The following is a 20,673-nucleotide window of genomic DNA, read 5'->3' on the forward strand; positions in this document are numbered from 1 at the left end:
ACCAGCATTCAGTACAGACCCCTCACTGCTCTGAGATTCTGGTGATGAACTGGTCTCCTGAACGGTTGCAAGTCCGTTTCTTTGTAGATGTTCACAAACAAAACAATGGAGGTGTCTTATGTTTAAGAAAAGCCAGAGCATCTCATTTATTGAACACCAAAAACTGAACACAAATCGTGGTAACAGTCCTTTACGTTATTACATCATCATATCAGACCAGCCTCTTAAAGTGAGGCCCAACCCAATGTCAGCGGTTGTGAATTCTGTACATTTCCACTATTCACGTTACCCTACACCCTCTGCTGCAAAGCCCAGTGTCACGTCACAATTCATGTATATAAATCTAGGCTGCTTCAGCAAGAGAGATCCTGGAGCAACATGCTGGACGCTGGAGGAGCTCAGCAGGTCCTGGAGCTTCTATGTGCGGAAATGGACAGTGGACGATACAGTTTGAGATATTTCATCTGGATTGGTGTCATAAATTTACCAGTGAATTCAAAATAAGCAGGTAACTCAAGCTGAAACATGGAAGCACTCCTATGGGCTGGACACCAGACAATGAAATTCAGAATCATCCAAATGTAGGGTCTAGACCTTTAATGTTGACTGTTCATTTTCCTTCAATTGATACTAATTAGCCTGCTGAGATCTGTATCATTGCGTGGATAGGACATGATTCCCAGAAATGGACCCGCTCTCAGGGCCTCTTGACCAGCCGCTTTTTGATATCCCAAGGGCGCGGCCTAGAAGACGAGCCTGCCTTCAGGGTTCCAGAATCTCATGGCTCTGGGGAAGTGCTGATTCAGCCAGTGCCCCTGACTGAAGCATTGCGGGAGAACATGGAATATCAAGAGCAGCAGGTTAGCTGCCAGGGGCTGTGTACCCGCAGAGCTGCACCTTTTTGGTGCCAACAATACGGGTGCAGAGCTCAGAAAAAAACGATGCAACAGACTCGTAACATCGTAAATCAGTGAGTTGTTTGTTATGTCTCCCCTCTCACTGTGAAACGGGGCCACCTCTTTTTCCTCTATTAGGGAGAGAGAGGGAGGGCCTGCGGTATGTCGAATTAACGGGTCAACGAGTAGTTTTTGGGATACTGTAAGTCTGTGTCCTTATTGAAGCTTTGCTGCACGCTTGAGTGCTCGGTGGAGGGTGCTGATGCTTTTTTGCTGGTGGGTGTGGGGAGGTCATTGCTTTGCTGCTGCTTGTGCGTGGGAGGGGGGAGCTGGGGGGGGCTTGGGTTCAAATGATTTAACCGTCATTCATTCTTTGGGGCACTTCTCTGGTTTTGTGGATGTCTTCAAAGAAAAAGAATTTCAGGATGCATATTGTATACATTTCTCTGACATTAAACACACCTATTGAAATCTATTAATAATAAATAAATTGTAAATAAATAATACTGAAAAGAAAAAGTTATAGAGTCCTTGAAAGTATGTCCATAATTTGTATTCAGTGATGAGTTCAGTGTTGAGGTCAGTGAAGTTACCCACGTTGGTTCAGCAGCCTGATGTTGGTAGGTAATAGCTGCCACTGAAAATGGTGGTGTGGGACCTAAGGCTCCTGTACATCCTGCCTTTGGCAGCAGTGAGAAGAGACCATGGTTTGGACAGTGGGGATTATTGTCAGAGCTTGTTGTGCATAAATTGCCCACAGCATCACAATAGCAATTATCCTTAAAAAGTCTTTCAAAGTGACTTTATGAAAGATCCCCTGGAAATGAAGGGCTTTATTAAAATCAACAAGCATTGTCTGATTCACAGCCTCTTACCTAACTGAGTCTTGTACTGAAGTGTTTTACAACTCAATCCACTCTCCAACATATGGGAGTACAAGAAGAGCGGTGAGGGGCTGCTTCCACGGAGAAGTGGTAGCGTCGATCACTGGAAAGTTTCTCACCAGACTAGAAAGTAAACACCCACAATGTTCTGGAGGAAATCAGCAAGTCAGGCAGCTTCTATGGTGAGGAATACACAGTTGAAATTTCCGGCTGAGTTCTGTCATCAGTAGTATAATTCACTACGTGATATTTTTTGGATGGAAATACGTTTTCTTGATAATCTGATTCCCTAAAGACACGCTAGCAAAACAGAGTGAAATGTCAGAGTTAGATTGAAATTGTAGTTATCAGCCTTTTAAGAATTAGCTTATCAAATCATATTCAGTAAATTTTGCACTTTCTTTTGTTTAACTTCTACAGATTTTATTTTTGGTCATGCTCTTGCACAATGCCACCTTAAAATGAAAACTTAATTTTACATGCCATGTTTCACAAACTCAGAAAGCCCCCAGAATGACACAATTTTTGGTGTGTTGTGCTATAAAGTCAGTGGCCACTTTATTAGTACCTCCTGTACCTAACAAAGTGGCCACTGAGTGCATGTTCAGAGTCTTTTGCTGCTGAAGCACATCCACAATATGTTGTGGATTCAGGATACTCTTCTGCACTGTTGTAATATGTGGTTATTTGAGTTACTGTTACCTTAGAAACGCCACAAATGCTGACAGATCGATTCTTCTTGGCTACTGGGACCACTGGCATTGTTGTTGAGCTCCACTCAATCTTGGAAAGAATTCCTTCAGCCTCCATACAATCTAGCTCACTGGCTACTTCACTCTATAAAGAACCGGAAGAGCATGGTAAAAATAATCTGCGCGTGGCATTTTCATTTAATACTATTTTACCCTTGATATGCTTGAGTTTTCCACTGCCATCCTTGAACCCTGCTGTGGCATCATCTTTCTTAATTTGCCTTCAGGTTATTATGTTGCTGGGGATGTGGCATGCAAATGGCAGACGGATCTTGAATCAAGTTGTAGTTGCCTCAGCCAATCATGGTCCCACATTGCTGGCCATCCTGTTTTTACCACAAGCAAGCCCAATGTGGCTTGTTGGTTGTCGTATATCACAGTTACAAAGGCCATTCCCACAGAAATGATTTTTTTTTCTCTCCGGTATAAGTTTTTGTTGGGTATCTGTAGGCTTCTGTTCAGTATCTTTGAGATTTGGTTCAAATTCATAGAGAGAACAGAAGTGAAGAGAATGAGCAATTTTAAACTGCTGGAGTCAATATCTCTGAAGACCTAACCTGGACGCAACATATTGATGCAGCTATAATCAACCAGTAAAGTTTCTGTTTGAACATTGCAGGTTCGTTCATGCTCACTTTCATTCCTGGTTACAGCCCAATTGTGTCTTTGGATTTTTTTTAATGTGAGTTGTGCTTTGGTTGGGAGTGTTTTTGAATTCTTACTTGTAAGGTTCCACAAACTAAATGATCTCTCAGTGCATCATTAAGCCCATCTCTGAGCTGACAATGCTCAAATGAGCTCTTCAATTCAGCAACATAAGCTGAAGTGGACTCCCCTTCCTTTCAATTCTGCTTTTGAAACCTGAAGTGTTCTGTAATCATCAATGGTTTCAGTTCTAAATACTCCTGCATTACTTTCACGATATCAGCAAAGCTCGTTCTGGCTGGTTTGCTTGGAGCAGTTTAATTCCAAAGCAAAATGTATGCTTTCCCACCTATTGCATCTAACCATCTCTTTCCTCCTTCCGATGAAAAAAAACATGCTGCACTTTTTAAAAAACTCATACATCTCTCTCTCTCTCAAAGAAAAAAAAATGCTGGACTTCAACAGGTAGTCAGTCATCTCGGGTTTATTTTAAAATTTAATCCTCACCACTATTATGTTTTGTAATTACAAAAACATAAAGATCATGGAGAGAAAAACACGGAGCTGGGGATAATGCATCTACTTCATTCTTACTTTAGTGAGGTGTTCACATATGAGATAGTGGCATGATGACACGTGCCACTCACATACTATTACATATAACCCATAATTAATTATGTGAACAACAAAGAATGCTTAATCAAACAATATATTTGCAATATTATTCAAATATTACTGGAATATGTACCGGAGGGGAATACTGAATTCCATTTATTTGTGTAGTTCTTTATTATAACTAGTAGCAACACACATATTGCTGAAGGAACTCAGTGGTTCAGGCAGTATCTATGGACGGAACGTAGAGCAGTACAGAACAGCAACAGGCTCTGCTGCCCATTATGTTGTGCCGAACTATATAAACTAGTAATTAAATGCCTAAGTAAGCTGATCCCTTCTGTCTACACAATGGCTATATTTCGCCATTCTCGGCACATACCTGGGTCTATCTCAGATGCTCTTAAACACCTTTATCATATTTGCCTTCACCACCACCCCAGCAGTGCCCTCCACTCAGGTAAGAAAATTCCCTGCGCATCTCTTTTACCCTCACTCTCACCCTGAATGTTTGCCTTCCTTAAAAGCTTGCTCTGGATAGCCAGGAGAAGGGTGTCAACCCAAAAACTCCATTGATTTTAATGGTGAAGTGCAGGCCCTCATACTCATCAAGGGAGTTCACTGCCATTGTGACTATTGCTGTTTAAATTCCACCCCCACCCCCCCATCACCGTGCTAGTGCTGCAGGAGCTCTACGGCGCAATCTGCAACCCCAAAGCCACTCACCCCAAAGGTGTCTTCATTGTTGCTGGTGACTTCAATCATGCCAAGTTAAAAACAGTCCTGCCAAAGTGCTCCACCAGCATGTTAACTTCGCAACCAGAGGAGAGAATGTATCAGACCTGGCTCATACCAACGGTCACGGACCTACAAGGCTACCTCTTGTCCTCACTTCAGATACTCAGACTACATACAGTATCTATTTTGCTAATCTCTGCATACAGACCACCGGTTAAACGAGTCAAACCAGTTCACAGGGAGAGCAGGAACTGGCCAGATGGTGCCAACTCAGCACTGCAGGATTGCTTCGAAAGCACGGACTGGAGCATCTTCAGTGAGACAGCTACCCCCGATCATCGCATCAAAGTGCGGGATCAGTGACTGGCCAGATAGAAAAATACATTGAGGACATTACCGTGATTGAACATAACACTGCCAAGGCAAACCAGAAACATTGGCTGACTGCAGAGGCTTGTTCGGGATCTTGACACTGCCTTCAGATTGGGGGACAGGACAACTCTAAAGTCAGCAAGAGCTGAACTTTACGGCCCATCAGCAAAGCAAAGCCTGAGTATGCACAGGAAATTTACAGACACCTTTGTGACAGCTGGGACGTGTGGCAAGGTACACAAACCATTATTGATGACGTCCACCCTGCATGCTAACGACAGCGCCGCCTCCCTTCCTGATAGGCTGGAGGGTTTCTATAGACAATTTGGCCAAATGAATGATGTGACATTGAGAAAAGCCCTCTCTCTCCCTGAGGAACAGACACCCCATCTGGCCACAGCAGAGGAGGATGTAGCCAGGGTAAACCCACGCATAGCTGCAGGGCCAGAGAATATATTTGGTCAGGGGCTGAGGGACTGCGCGGTCCAGCTAACAGGGGGTTTTAATGGACATTGATGCATCATCAATAACTCACTCTGAGACGTAAGGCGAGATATCGGCTTTTATTGACTGGAAGAAGGAACAAGCAGTGAGTGACCACCATACTACATCCTGGAGACTGAGAGGCCGGGCTCAGGCCTCAATCGCCTTTATACCGGGGTCTGTGGGAGGAGCCACAGGAGCAGTCAGCAGGGGGCGTGTCCAGACAGGTATATGCAGTTCACCACAGACATCTTTAATGTCTCTCTGAATGAGTCACCTGACCCTGTAAGTTTCAAGGCAGCCTCCACCATTCCGGTGCCCGAGAGAGCAACGATAACTGGCCTAAATGATTACTGATTTCAACAATCAAGAAGTGCTTTGAGCAGCTGGTAATGGATCATATAAAACCCCACCCTCCAACTACATTGGACCCTTTCCAGTCTGCATACTGCTCAAACCTATCCACTGATGATACCTTAGCCTCGGCCCTCCACTCCATCCTGTCCCACCTAGAAAATGGAACCTTGAAACTTGTACACTAGGATGTTAGTCATCGACTTCAGCTCAGTGTTTAACCCCTCAGAGGCTGGTGGGTGAACTGTCCTCACTGGGACTCAACACCCCTCTCTGAACCTGGATCTTGGATTTCTTGATGGAAAGACCCCTGTCAGTCCGAGCAGGCAGGAATATCTCAAGCTCCATCATGCTGAGCATTGGTGCCCCCCAGGATTGTGTGCTCAGTCCGCTGCTGTTCACACTGCTGACTCACAACCATGCTGCCGGATTCAGCTCAGACCTCATCAAGTTCAGTGATGATACTACAGTTCTTGGCCTCGTCACCAACAATGATGAGTCAGCACACAGAGAGGAAGCAGAGAGGCTTATCAAATGGTGTGAGAATAACAACCTGAGTCTTAATGTTGGCAAGACAAGAGAGATGATTGTGAACTTCAGGAAGATACCAGTCAACCACTTTCCATTGGACAATGGCTCTGCCATTAAAAGATTGAAGAGCACAAACTTCCTTGGTGAGCACATGATGGACGATCTAACCTGGACCCACAACACCTCCTCACTAGTCAAGAAGGCACAGCAGCATCTACACTTTCTGACGAGATTGGGGTGTGCAAGGTTCCCCTCCCCCATTCAATCACCTTTCTACAGGAGCGCCATCAAGAGTGTTCTGTCTGGCTGAACCACTGTGTGGTATGGAACTCGCAAGGCATTAGAGGACAGTAAGAACCACCAAGAGGATCATTAGGGTCTCCGCCTCCCCTATTTGTGACAATTACCAGGACCTTTGCAGATGAAGGGGCCCAAAATATTGGTGAGGGTCCCCACCAAACATCCCACAATCTCTTCGAGCTGAATCTGAATCTGAGCCACTACCATCAGGAAGGAGGTACAGAAGCATCAGGACTAGGTCAACCAGACTAGGTAACAGTTGACTAAGGGATACCCTGCCACCACCGAGATCTCATCACTAGGATAGCAAGCTGTTTACTGTACTGTTTACTGTTTACCCATGCTGTGCTCTACTACGTGCATTTTGAATTATAATTTATTAACTTATTTATAGTATAATATTTTGGTGTATGTGCTGTGTGCTGTATATGTTCTGCAGGTGCACCACGGCCTGGAGGAATGTTGTTTCATTGGTTTTGCTGTGTATATGTATAGTCAGATGACAATAAAATTGAACTTAAATGTCCACTGTGTACTTCGCTCCACAGATGTGTTTTGATGTACTGAGTTCCCTCAGCATCATGTGTGTTGTGATCAATTCCAGTACCTGCAGTCCCTTGTGCCTTCAGTATAACTGGTAAGGTAGGTGAACTCAGATGAGCAACCATGACGTTGTTGCCATTACTGAGACACGCATAGTTGAAGGATGGGACAGATGGACACAGAATTTTCAAGGGAGGCAGAAGTACTGTAAAAGAGGAGTTGTCATTGAACTGTGAGTGAAGGAATACATTCCTTCAGTAGTGAGGGAGGATATCCTGGAAGACTCCTCAAGCAAGGCCATGGGATAAAGATTAAGAACAAAAAAGGCGCTGTCACTTTGCTGGGGGTGTTTTAAAGACCTTTGAACAGTCAATGGGAGATAGAGGAACAGATATGTAGGCAAGTAGCAGAGGGTCATAATTAAAACAGGGTTATGGTACAAGGGGATTTCAAAATCCCAAGTATTAACTAAGATTGTTTGGTTGTTGAAGACTCAGTATGGTGGAATTTTTGAGGTGCATCTAGGAGAGCTTTTTGTCACAGTTTGTAGATAGATCAATGACAGAACGAGCATCACGGGACTTCGTCGAGAAATTTTGTTCATGTAGAGAGGTGTCAGTGGGGGGAGCATTTTGATAATAGTGATGGTAACACTGTCTGCAGATGCTCATCGGGTTGAGCAGCATCTTGGAGATAAAGAACAGATCAACGTTTTGAATCATCAAGACTGTCCTGATGGAAGCTCACCACCATAAACATCGATGTTTTCTTTGTCTGTAAATATTCAGCATGGCCCATTGAGTTCCTCCAGTAGTTTGTTTTATGCACGATACAGTATATTTTAAAGTGGTTATGGAAAAAGATAGGAATAGACTGGGAATAAGAAATTAAATGGGGGATGGGTGGTTGTGGAACTCCTATTTCATAAAATAACACAGGTCCTGGAAAAGTTAATGGTACTGGTTTATTTGTATTCATTTATTATTGCCAAAATACAACGGAAAACTTATCATGCACAGTGTTTATGCAGATCAAATCATTACACAGTGCACCAGCACGAGTTAAGTCAATAACAATGCAGAAAGTGTAACAGCTACAAATATAGTGCAGATAAACAATGAAGTGTAGAATCATAACAAGGGAGATTACGAGGTCACGAGTCTATCGTATTGTACAGAGATCTATTCAAGAGTCTGATAACAACAGGATAAAAAATGGTCCTTAAGCATAATGGTATGTACTTTCAGACTTCTGTGTCAGGTCTAATTCTGCACAGTCTGAGGCATTCAGAGGAGAAATACCAAAAATTCAAGGCTATCCTGTTCCTGTAAGAGATAAAACCAAGGGGACTAAATACAGGGAATCCTGGACATTGATGGATCAAGGGGTGGATAAAAAGGAAGGAAGCTTAGAGCAGACACGGAGAACTAATGATAGGGAAGGCCAGTCAAGGATATCTCAAGTGTAAGGAGATGCCTAGGAATGAAATTAGGAAGGTAAGGGTGATTAAGAGATATATTTAAAAAAAACAAGGGAAAGCGTAGGGACCATTATGGACAATCTGCTTGTGAAGTCCTAAAGGAATATTTTTCATCAGTATTTACACAGAAATGGAGTTTTCAGTCGGTGATCTCAATGAAAGGGAACAAGTAACAAGGTGCCTGTCAAAGTCTTGTGGGCTTAAAGGTGGATAAATGCCCATGGCCAAATGGTATTTACCCCAGACTGTTATCAGAGGCATGGCAGGAGATTACTGAGTCTCTGTCTGAGATTTGTGCATTTTCACAGACTGAGGTGCCATGTGACTGAAGAACAGCAAATGTGCTCCTCCTTTTCAAGATGGCACAGATAAGGTGGACAGTAACTGTCTTTGCCATAGTCTGAAACTAGGAAGCATAGATTTAGGATGAGAGGGGAACTTTTTTGCATGGGTGGTGAGTAGATGGAACAAGCTGCCAGAGGAGGGGGTTGAGGCAGTTCTAATATTATCATTGAAGAAATACTTGGATAGGTACATGGAAGGGCAGGGCCTAGAGGGATATGGACCGAATGCAGGAAATTGTGACCAGCTGGGTGGGCATTTGGTCAACATAGATACAATGGGCTAAAGGCCAGCTGTACGTGCTGTATTGTTCTATAATTGTATGATAGAAAGGAAAAGTTGGTCAATCACAGTCCTGGAAGTTTAAAATTAGTGGTAGGGAAGTTCATGGAAAAAATGTTATGAGAGACTGGATTAAATATATGGAAAGGCAGGGACCAATTCGAAATAGCTAGCATGTTTTTCCTTCAAGAGACAAACTTATCTGACCAATTAATTAAAGTTTTTGAGAATGTTAAAAGTATAGTAACGAGAACTTCAGTAAGGCCCTCAATGTCCCACATAGGAATCTGGTCCAAAAAGTTAGAGCCAGTGAAAACCTGAGCAAGTTGAAAAATTAGATCTGAAATTTGCTTGGCAAATGGAGACACAGGATGATTGTAAAGGGGTTGTAAAGGGGTTTTTTTGTGATTGGATATCTATAACTTGTCATATTCCACTGGTATGGGTACCCTTGCTGTTAGTGATGCAGATATAAGAGGAAGGATGCAGATGCAGATGTCTCCGTAAGTTTGCAGATGACACTAAGATCGGTGAAGAAGTGGACAGAGTGAATGGTAATCAGGCAAGAGAGAATCAAGTTTAGTGTCAATGGCATATGTTGTGATGGAGTAGGTCAATGGGAGTAGGCAGTTTAAATGGTTTGGCACAGACTAGATGGGCCGAAGGTCCTATTTCTGTGTTGTACTTTTCTATGATTCTATTTGATGTTTTGCGTAGCCCAGGCCACACAGTTACACCAATTTGACCGATTAACCTACTAAACCGTAGGTCTTTGGAATGCAGAAGGAAACTAGAGCACCCAGAGGAAACCCACACAGTCATGGGGAGAACGTACAAACTCCATACAGCCTGCAGCAGGAATTAAACCCAGGTCGCTGGCACTAACCACTGTGACATACAGTTCAATCCAGCTGAGCTTGAGGTGATCTGTTTTAGAACATAGAACAGTACCGGCCCTTTGACCCAGGATGTTGTACTGACATTTTAACCTACTCTAAGATCAATCTAACCCTTCCCTCCCAAATAGCCCTCCAATTTCCTATCATCCATGTGCCCATCTAGAAGACTTTTAAATATACCTAATGTATCTACTTTTACCACCAGTGTGTTCCACACACCCATCACATTCTGTGAAAAAATAAACTACCTACGACTTCCCCTTATATTTTCCAATCACCTTAAAATCATGCCCCTCCTCATCACTATACTTTTACCCTGCTTAAAAATTTCAACCAACTGGTCAGACAAGATATGCCCTTGACAAAGCCATGCCGACTATTTCTAATTACCCAAGTAACACACGTAAAATGCTGGAGGAAGTCAGCAGGCCAGGCAGCATCTATGGAAAAGACCCTTCAACAGGACATCTGCTGAGTTCCTCCAGGTTTTTGTGTGTGTTACTTTGATTTCCAGCATCTGCAGATTTTCTCTTGTTTGTGATTTCTAATTACCCTTCCAAATAATCAATAGTCGTGTCTCTCATACTTTTATGCCATTAGCTTCCCTAAGTATGCCCTATTTTGGAAATACTAATGATCATACCATAAATGGTAAAGTCCTAGTGAAATATTGAGGAATAAAGAAACCTTGATGTACAGGTCCTAAGATCCTTGAAGGTGACAGTTCTGGTTAATAACATGGAATGCTGGCTTTCATAAGAAGGGTGTTAAATACAAGACCAGGCAGGTTATGTTCCAACTGAATGAAACAACATTCAGACCTCAGCTAAGGTGGGGGTGGGGAAGGACTTAATAAAAGTGTATACAACTGCAATTAAGGCAGGTAGAACTATAATGATCTATGTCCTCAATAAGTCAAGTTGAGTTGATTGTTATGTGTAGAAGTATGGTGAGGTTCAGCAACAAGGCACATGGATTCAGGCAATGCACAAAACATAATTTAGACATGATATACATAATTTACCCAAGACAATGAAGAAAAAAAAAGACTGCGCAAAATGTGACATCAGTGCAAGCAAAAATAATCAGAGTCAAGTCCATGGTAGTGTGAGAGGTGGTCCACAGTGTTACATTAATGAGGTAAGATTCCTGTTGTGCAGACCAGTTCAAGAGACTAAAGGTTCTGGAAGAGTAGCTGTTCCTGAACCTAGTAGTGTAGTTCTTTAGGCTTCTGTACGTCCCGTCGTGCCTGTACATCATTGAGAAGTGGGCATGGCTGGGTAGTGAGGATAGATGGCACCTTCTTGAGGTAGTGCTTCTTGTGGATGCTTCCAATCGTGGTGCCCATGGTGGGCCAGGCTGTGGCCACAGCTCCTTGTGTGCTTAGTTCCACGACTTGGAGATTCATTAGCTGGAAGGATTAGAGAGGGGCTGAGGAAAAAGTGGGAGGGAGCCTGAAGGTGGTAGTTTTCCCACTTTTGGGTATTGGGAAGTGAGTCATTCAGAGGATACTCAGCCTTTGCTGCCATGGCGTTTGAGTGACTGGTCCAATTGCAGTTTTGATCAATAATGACTACCAGGATGTTGGTGGTGGAAGAATAGGCGATGGTAATGCCATTATAAAGACTACCTTTTTTGTCAAATGTAAATCGAAACGTACAGTGAAATACATCATTTGTGTCAAATCAAATCAGCAAGGGTTGTGCTGAGCATCCTGAAAGCGTCATCATGCTTCCGACACTAACATAACATGCCCACAACTACCCCTAACCACACATCTTTGGAATGAGGAAGGAAACCAAAACACCTGGAGGAAACCCATGTGGTTTCACCTACTTAGTCTGGCTTCTGCCTCTGTCATTTCCAGTCTTGGCAAAGGGTTGCGGCTCAAAAGGTCAACTGTTTATTCCTCTCCATAAATGCTGCCTGACGTGCTGAGTTCTTCCAGAATTTTATGTGTGCTGCTCAAGATTTCCAGCATCTACAGAATCTCTTGCATCAGCAAAGGACCTGATGTAGGCTGCTATTTCCTGCCCTCTAGTGCTCAGTTGAAGAACAGCACCTTGAGGTCCTGATGCAGGTTTCAACCTGAAACATCAACAGTTCCTACCACCCCCCACACTGCCCACAATTACTGCTCATCCGCTACATTCTTTCAGCAGATTGTTTGATTAATTGTTGTCAGTTGGACTTGTAACCTGATTCACTGTGTGTATTGCTATAAAAGAAAGCTCCAAATGAAATAACATTCTTTCTTGTGGTTTGGAGCTCAAAGATTGCAATATTAAAACTTTTATATGCTTTGGGTGTCATTTAAATGTGCTGTAAAATACATCTTATGGAATTCATAACGTCCTCACTTATTAGCCTGGCTGAAGTCTGCTGCTCACAATCAGGGAAGATTTCTGTGGACTTAGCAAGCTATCTCAGAGGGGATAGCAGGTGAACATTCACCAGTCCCTTATTGAAAGGTCTGTGGTGGAAAGGCTGAGCAGCTTCAAGCTGGTATCCACATCTCACAGGATTGATCTGGGGTCTCACACCCAGATGCAACCATGAAGAAAGCATGCCAGTGTCTATACTCAGAAGTTTAAGTAGATTCAACATGTCATCAAAGATTCTGACAGACTCCTCCAGTCGTACAGTGTTAAGCATTCTGACTGATTACATCAAAAGCAGAATCAGATTATCACTGCTTTATACGGCACAAAGTTTATTGTTCTGCTGCAACAGTACAATGCCTGGCACAGAATCACAAGAGATTACAGAGAGTGGAGGACTCAGCCATTTGCATCTTAGGTCAAGCTCTTCCTACCATTGAAGATATCCATAAGAGGTGAAGTCTTAGGAAGACAGCATCTATCTTCAGGGATCTCCACCTCTTCTCGATGCTGCCATCAGACAGGAACTACAGGAGCCTGAAGACTCACAACTCGGGGTTCAAAAACAGCTTCTTTCCCACTGCCATCAGTTACTTGAACCAACCTTAAAAACACTAATTCTACCTCAGACTCCAATGGTACCCCCAAACAGGGAGTCCTAGACTCTCCCCCTCATTTCTGCAAGCCATTTCTGTGGTGGTTTGCAGAGTTAACCCCAACTTGCAAAATGTCATTGTTATTTTTTTACTGTGTCATGTAAGTTATGTATAATTTATGATAATCTGCATTTATGTGATTTATAAAAGCTCATTTTCATGGCAATTATACCCAGGGTATGTGTGCTCATGACAACCATAATCTCAAACTTACCTGAACTTTAGCTCACATGATCTGAAATATAGTAAGACCCAAAACCCTACACAAAAAGAGATTCTGCAGATACTGGAAATCTTAAATAACACACAAAATGCTGGGGGAACTCAGTTAGTCATGCAGCATATATGGAGGGAAACAAACAGTAAGCCATTCTCAGCCTGGCACATCTACTGTTTATTCCCATCCATTGATGCTGCCTGACTTGCTGAGCTCCTCCAACATTCTGCATGTGTTGACCAAAATCCTACAATGCCTTACACATCTATTTCAGGATTACACAGAGTATCTTTAAAGTGTTGTTGCTGTTGCTTTGCAGGAGACAGGTCCCCCTAACCGATGCAAACAGCTGGGTGATAAAGATCAAATCTTTTTCTTTTGGCAATGTTGAGTGACGGATAAATATTATCTGGGGGCAGCACAATAGCATAACGGTGTGCAGTTTACATTTTCAAAATGTCAGTGACCTGGGTTCAATTCCACTGCTTTCTCCAAGGAGTTTGTACATTCTCCCCATGACCGCAGAGTTTCCTCCAGGATTTCCAGTTTCAACCTATGTTCCAAAGACATATGGGTCAGTTGGTTAATTGGTCAATTGGTCACATGGGTGTAATTGGGTTGTGTGGGATCGTTGGGACAGCAGACCCCTTACCAGTAAATAAATTGTTCAGGACACCAGAGGTATTTTCTTAGAAATTGTACCATGGACTCCTATACATACAAATGTTCTCGAAACCTCAGTTTCAGTAGTGTCATTGCCGCACTCCCTCTGCTGCAGGAGATTCTGATCACACTGCAAAAAGGAGGTGATGTGCCTAGAATGGGTGCAGAAAGGCTAGTGGGAAAGGTACCAGGGATGTGGAATTTCAGCTCCAGAGACCAATGTACACTGGGAATGGGAGACAAAGGCTACACAGTACACTGGGAATGGGAGACAAAGGCTACACAGTACACTGGGACTGGGAGACACAGTGTACACTGTACACTGGGACTGGGAAACATAGTGTACACAGCACACTGGGAGACATGGTACACTGTACACTGGGACTGGGAGACAATGGGTACACAGTACACTGGGACTGGGAGACACGGTGTACACAGTACACTGGAACTGTGATACAAATGGTACACTGTACACTGGGACTGGGAGACAAAGGGTACACTGTACACTGGGACTGGGAGACAATAGGTACACAGTACACTGGGAATGGGAGACAAAGGCTACACAGTACACTGGGACTGGGAGACATAGTGTACACAGCACACTGGGAGACATGGCACACTGTACACTGGGACTGGGAGACAATGGGGACACAGTACACTGGGACTGGGAGACACAGTGTACACAGTACACTGGAACTGTGATACAAATGGTACACTGTACACTGGGACTGGGAGACAAAGGGTACACTGTACACTGTGACTGGGAGACAAAGGGTACACTGTACACTGGGACTGGGAGACACGGTGTACACTGGGACTGGGAGACAAAGAGTACACTGGGACTGGGAGACACAGTGTACACAATACACTGGGAGACATGGTACACTGGGACTGGGAGACAAAGGGTACACTGTACACTGGGACTGGGAGACAATGGGTATACAGTACACTGGGACTGGGAGACACAGTGTACACAGCACACTGGGAGACATGGTACACTGTACACTGGGACTGGGAGACAATGGGTACACAGTACACTGGGACTGGGAGACATGGTACACAGTACACTGGGACTGGGAGACAAAGGGTACACAGTACACTGGGACTGGGAGACAACGGGTACACTGGGACTGGGAGACACAGTGTACACAGTACACTGGGACTGGGAGACACCGTGTACACAGTACACTGGGACTGGGAGACACCGTGTACACAGTACACTGGGACTGGGAGACACAGTGTACACAGTACACTGGGACTGGGAGACACTGTGTACACAGTACACTGGGACTGGGAGACAAAGGGTACACAGTACACTGGGACTGGGAGACAATGGGTACACAGTACACTGGGACTGGGAGACAAAGGGTACACAGTACACTGGGACTGGGAGACAATGGGTACACTGGGGCTGGGAGACAAAGGGTACACTGTATACTGGGACGGAGACACAGTGTACACAGCACACTGGGACTGGGAGACAAAGGGTACACTGTACACTGGGACTGGGAGACACAGTGTACACAGTACACTGGGACTGGGAGACAAAGGGTACACAGTACACTGGAACTGTGATACAAATGGTACACTGTACAATGGGACTGGGAGACAAAGGGTACACAGTACACTGGAACTGTGATACAAATGGTACACTGTACAATGGGACTGGGAGACAAAGGGTACACAGTACACTGGGACTGGGAGACAAAGGGTACACAGTACACTGGGACTGGGAGACAAAGGGTACACTGTACAATGGGACTGGGAGACAAAGGGTACACTGTACAATGGGACTGGGAGACACCGTGTACACAGTACACTGAAACTGGGAGACACACTGTACACAGTACACTGGGACTGGGAGACAAAGGGTACACAGTACACTGGGACTGGGAGACACAGTGTACACAGTACACTGGGACTGGGAGACACAGTGTACACAGTACATCGGGACTGGAAGACACAGTGTACACAGTACACCGGGTACTGGGAGACATGGTACACTGTACACTGGGACTGGGAGACACAGAACACGGAGCACTGGCACTGTGAGTCCTAGGGCAGTGGAGCTGGGAGATAACACCTAGGACAACTATACACAAGGCAGCAGGTGTACGGACATCATGTGCACAGGACACTGGGGCACAAGGCACTAGTCTGGTGGACTATTTTTTTAAATTTAGTTTTATATATATATACACACTTCGTATTATAGTAATTTTATCTGAGATTCGGAATCAGGTTTATTATCACTGCATGTGTCATGTGTCATGAAATTTGTTAACTTGGCCGCAGCAGTTCAATGCAACACATGATAATATAGAAAGAAAATCAGTCAATCAATCAATCAATCAATTACTGTATATGTATATTGGATAGGTTAAAAATAGTGCAAAAACAGGAATAATGTATATTTTAAAAAGTGAGGTAATGTTCATGGGTTCCATCTCCATTTAGGAATCAGTTGGTAGTGGGGAAGAAGCTGTTCCTGAATCACTGAGTGTGTGCTTTCAGGCTTCTGTACCTCCTTCCTGATGGTAACAGTAAGAAGAGGGCATGACCTGGTTAATGGAGATCCTTAATAGTAGACATCACCTTTCTGAGGCACCGCACCCTGAAGATATCTTTGATACTACGGAGGCTAGAACCAAGATGGAGCTGACTAATTTTACAACTTTCTGTGGCTTCTTTTGGTCCTGTGCCATAGCCCCTCCATACCAGAGAGTGATGCAGCCTGTCAGAATGCTCTCCACAGTACAACTATAGAAGTTTTTGAGTGTTTTTAGTTGACAAGCTAAACCTCTTCAAGCTCCTAATGAAATATAGCCACTGCTTTGTCTTCTTTGTAGCTGCATCGATACGTTGGCACTAGGTTAGATTCTCAGAGATCTTGACACCCAAGAACTTGATATTGCTCACTTTCTCCACTTCTGATCCCTTTATGGGGATTGGTTTGTGTTCCCTCGTTTTACCCTTCCTGAAGTTCACAAACAGCTCCTTCATCTTACTAACATTGAGAGCAAGATTGTTGCTGCAATACAACTCAACTAGCTGTTATATCTCGCTCCTGTACACCCTCTCATCTTCATTTGAGATTCTACCAACAATAATTATATCATCAGCAAATTTAAAGATGGTATTTGAGCTATGCTTAGCCACACAGTCACAGGTATTGAGGGAGTAGAGCAGTGGGCTAAGCACACACCCCTGAGGTGCGCCAGTGTTGATCATCAGCAAGAAGACATTATCACCAATCCAGATTGTGATCTTCCGGTTAGGAAGTCAAGGATAATTGCAGAGGAAGGTACAGAGGCCTAAGTTCTGTAGGTTTGTTGATCAGAAATGTGGGGCTGATGGTGTTAAATGCTGATCTATAGCCAAGGAACAGTATCCTGACATGGGTGTTTGTATTGTTTATAGTAATATATAGTAATTTTACATTGCACTGTACTGCTGACGTAAAATAAGAAATTTCATGTCAGTAGTCAGTGATTGATCCACTTTTTGCATTGAAATAAATGCAATTTAATCCAGCAGCCTTTCCTCACTTCCTGCCATATGGCGGTCTGTCTTGTCAGCTGGACTTACTGTTGGGACAATAACAGCCACAGTTTGTCTGGTAACTCTCTCCTTGTCTTGTTCTAATCACAGCATGTCCTATAGTAGCTGAGGTGCTCTCTCCTCACCAATCCTGTGTGGAGTGTGCATGTGCTGCCTGTATGGAGGGTTGGTGAGGAGTGACTGCTGCGGATGGGGCGTTTGACTGTCAGGAGAAATACTGGGGGGCCGAGGGGAAGGTTCCTCTTACTCGTATATGCCCCTCTGACACCCAAGTGTATGCCTCAAGCTCAGTTCCTGCTCACCTTGATGGCTCCACGGCCAGACCCACAGCAAGCAAACGCCCTGACTATTTAATCCGGCAGCTCATGCAAGGAAAGGGAATGTCCGTAGTCAATGCCAGACAACAACTCCACTGACCACACTGATGTACAGAAGAACCTTGGTGTTCGAGCCCACTGCTCTTTGAAAATGGCCACTCTTGCGCAGAAAGGTAGTAAAGAAGGCACATGGCACGCTTGCCTTCATTGGTCAAGGCATTGAGAGAAGAATCAAAGTTCAAAATAAATTTATTATCAAAGTGTATACGTGTCACCATATGCAACCCTGCGATTCATTTTCTTACAGGCATACTCAGTAAATCCATAACAGAATAACAATAACCATAATGGAATCAATGAAAGACCGCACTAACTCAGGCATTCAACCAGTGTTTAAAGGACAACAAACTGTGCAAAGACAAAAGCAAGAAATAATACTACTAATAAAAAATAATCAATAAATATTGAGAACGTGAGATGAAGAGTCCTTAAAAGTGAGTCCAGAGGTAGTGGGAATATTTCAATGATGGGGCAAGTGAGGTTGAGTGAAGTTATCCCCTTTGATGGTTGAGGGGTAATAACTCTCCCTGAACCTGGTGGTGTGAGTCCTGAGGCTCCTGTTCCTTCTTCCCAATCGCCACAGCAAGAAGAGAGCATGTCCAGTTACCTGTATGAATCGTTGGTGAGGTCACACAGATTATTCTGTGTAATTCTGGTTGCTCCATTCCAGGAATGATGTGCAGGCTTTGGATACGGTGAAGAAATTCGGCAGGACTTTCCCAAAAACGGAAAGTATAAGCTATATGTAGGGGTTAGACTGACTGGGGTTTTCTTTGGAATGGAGGAGGCCGAGGAGAGACCTGATAGTTTATAGAACTATGAGAAGCAGGGACAGAGGGGATGACAGGATATTTTTTGCCGAGAGTATTACTGGCGGAGAGAGCTAAAGATGGTGCCAGAGGTTTTGCAGACCAAGACACCTTAGTCCAACTTGTTCACAAAACAGCTTAATTTTCTCTTCTCATGCCTCTATTTTTCTTGTTAATGTGTCTGAGGTCCTGTCAGAGTCTGCGATCTACAGCTGCAGCTCAAACTACCGGTTCTTCATGGGTGGTGGGTTCTCACTCTTGGATTTGCTGAGTTGCTTCGTGTGTTAATATCTCCAGGTGCAGCCTGGAAGACGTGCGCCTTTGGAGTGCGGCCCTGTGGACAACCCGATTCCTCGCTGATGTCAGAAATGTCGCAGGAGATTGAAACGTTGCAACAGCAGATGGCGTATGCTGTCGTCTAAATAAGGCCCCTGCGCTCAGATGATCTCTCTCTCTCGACGATGAGGAGCGTCTAGCTGGAGATCTGGTACAAACGACGTGGCAGACTCTAACATCGCAGCAGTGAGCTGTTGGTATCCCCTCTTGCTGTCGTAGGAGCAATCTCTCGCTTTCCCTCTCTCTCGTGAGAGAAAGAGAGCAAGCCTGTCTGAGATGTCCCAGTGTTGGTATGGACAGTAGCTTTTGATGGACCCGAGATCAAGGTCTCTGGTCTCTGGGAGCTATGCTGTTGCTTGCATGGTGGGTGGTAGGGTTGATGCCTTTGCTGCTGCTTGTGCATGGGAGGGGGATGGCAGGCGGGATTTAGGGTTCTAACGTTTTCTGTCATTCTTTGTGGTTGTGAAACAGGGATGGCGCTGGGGTGGCTGGTTGGGCTCTGTTTGCTGTGTGAGCTTCAAACAGCAAGGTATTTCATTGCAGCCTGCTATGTCTGACAATAACATCATCTGAATCCGCATCTGATAACTTGCGAGTGTGGGATGAGTAGTATGATTTAACCACACTGAGGGATATTAAACGTCAATCGAGGGGAATATTTAGTTACACCTTCCTGCTTATTTACTTTTATCCCCTCACTGGGGTATTTACTCCTGGAACTTACACTCGTTCGGGTTAAAATGCGGCGCCTGAAGCTGCTGAGCTTCTGTCTTCTGCGCTCTTCCTTTCCAGTCGTGGGGAAGGGCCTCGTCCCGAAACATCGACAGCAAACTTCCCTCCCGACGCTGCCCGTCCCTCTGAGCTCCTCTCAGCTGTTCGTGCGATTGCCGCTTCAGTGTTCCCCGGAACCAAAACTCTGAGCTGCCGGCCCGACGGAAGGGTTTGATTGAAGGACACAGTACTTCCGGTGTGTGGGAACAGCTCGGTGGTGGATGCACATGGTAGGTGAAGAGGAGATGACTGGAGGGGTTGATGGTGAATGAGTGAGTGAGGTGAAGGAAAGGGAAGGGAGCAAGGGAAGTTGAACGAGGCCGAAGTGGTCAAAGGAGGAGGAGTGGGGAAGCTTCGAGGGAGGGAAGGGTTAGGATGACATGTTATGGGGAGAAGTAGGAGAATGAGGAGTGTGAATGGGGTGGGGAGGGAGTGTTGGAGAATGGGGATCGGAATAGCCGGGGTGGTCAGCTCTGCGCTTGGCCGTGCTGGGGCTGGGACAGATGGAAGGGACAGGAGATGGAATAACTGGGGTTGGAGTGCTATTAGGAGCAGTGGGGGGGGGGGGGGGGGAGAAGGAGAAAGGTATTTGTGTGTGGTGTTAGGAATCGGTATCTTAGCCAGATTGGTCCTCTCTAGATGGGATAGGAAATAGGCTTTCACCAAACGGGGGTGTGTCACAGACATAGGGTACAGACTTGAACCCCATTTCAAAAGAAACTTGTTTGCTGGCCCACTGAGTTCATGCCAAACATTTTACCCTCCGTCAGCTACCCCCGTCCCCAA

General features: G+C 44.6%; 1 protein-coding gene and 1 long non-coding RNA gene across 2 annotated transcripts in view; one reads left to right on the forward strand and one right to left on the reverse strand.

The window, feature by feature from the left end:
* Positions 1-1,843: 1,843 nt before the first annotated feature.
* On the reverse strand, positions 1,844-19,946 carry LOC132378902 (uncharacterized). Its single transcript, XR_009507221.1, has 3 exons — positions 19,841-19,946; positions 2,483-2,617; positions 1,844-1,957 (listed from the first exon to the last, which is right to left on the reverse strand). It is a non-coding gene; the product is annotated as an uncharacterized LOC132378902 (long non-coding RNA).
* Positions 18,175-20,673, forward strand: part of bms1 (BMS1 ribosome biogenesis factor) — a 97,392-nt gene continuing 94,893 nt past the window's right edge. Inside the window, exon 1 of the mRNA XM_059946194.1 lies at positions 18,175-20,117. The gene's annotated coding sequence lies outside the window, so the exon portion shown is untranslated. The remainder of the gene's footprint in view (positions 20,118-20,673) is intronic.

The sequence above is a fragment of the Hypanus sabinus genome, chromosome 21, assembly GCF_030144855.1.
Source record: "Hypanus sabinus isolate sHypSab1 chromosome 21, sHypSab1.hap1, whole genome shotgun sequence".
Taxonomy (NCBI): Eukaryota; Metazoa; Chordata; class Chondrichthyes; order Myliobatiformes; family Dasyatidae; genus Hypanus; species Hypanus sabinus.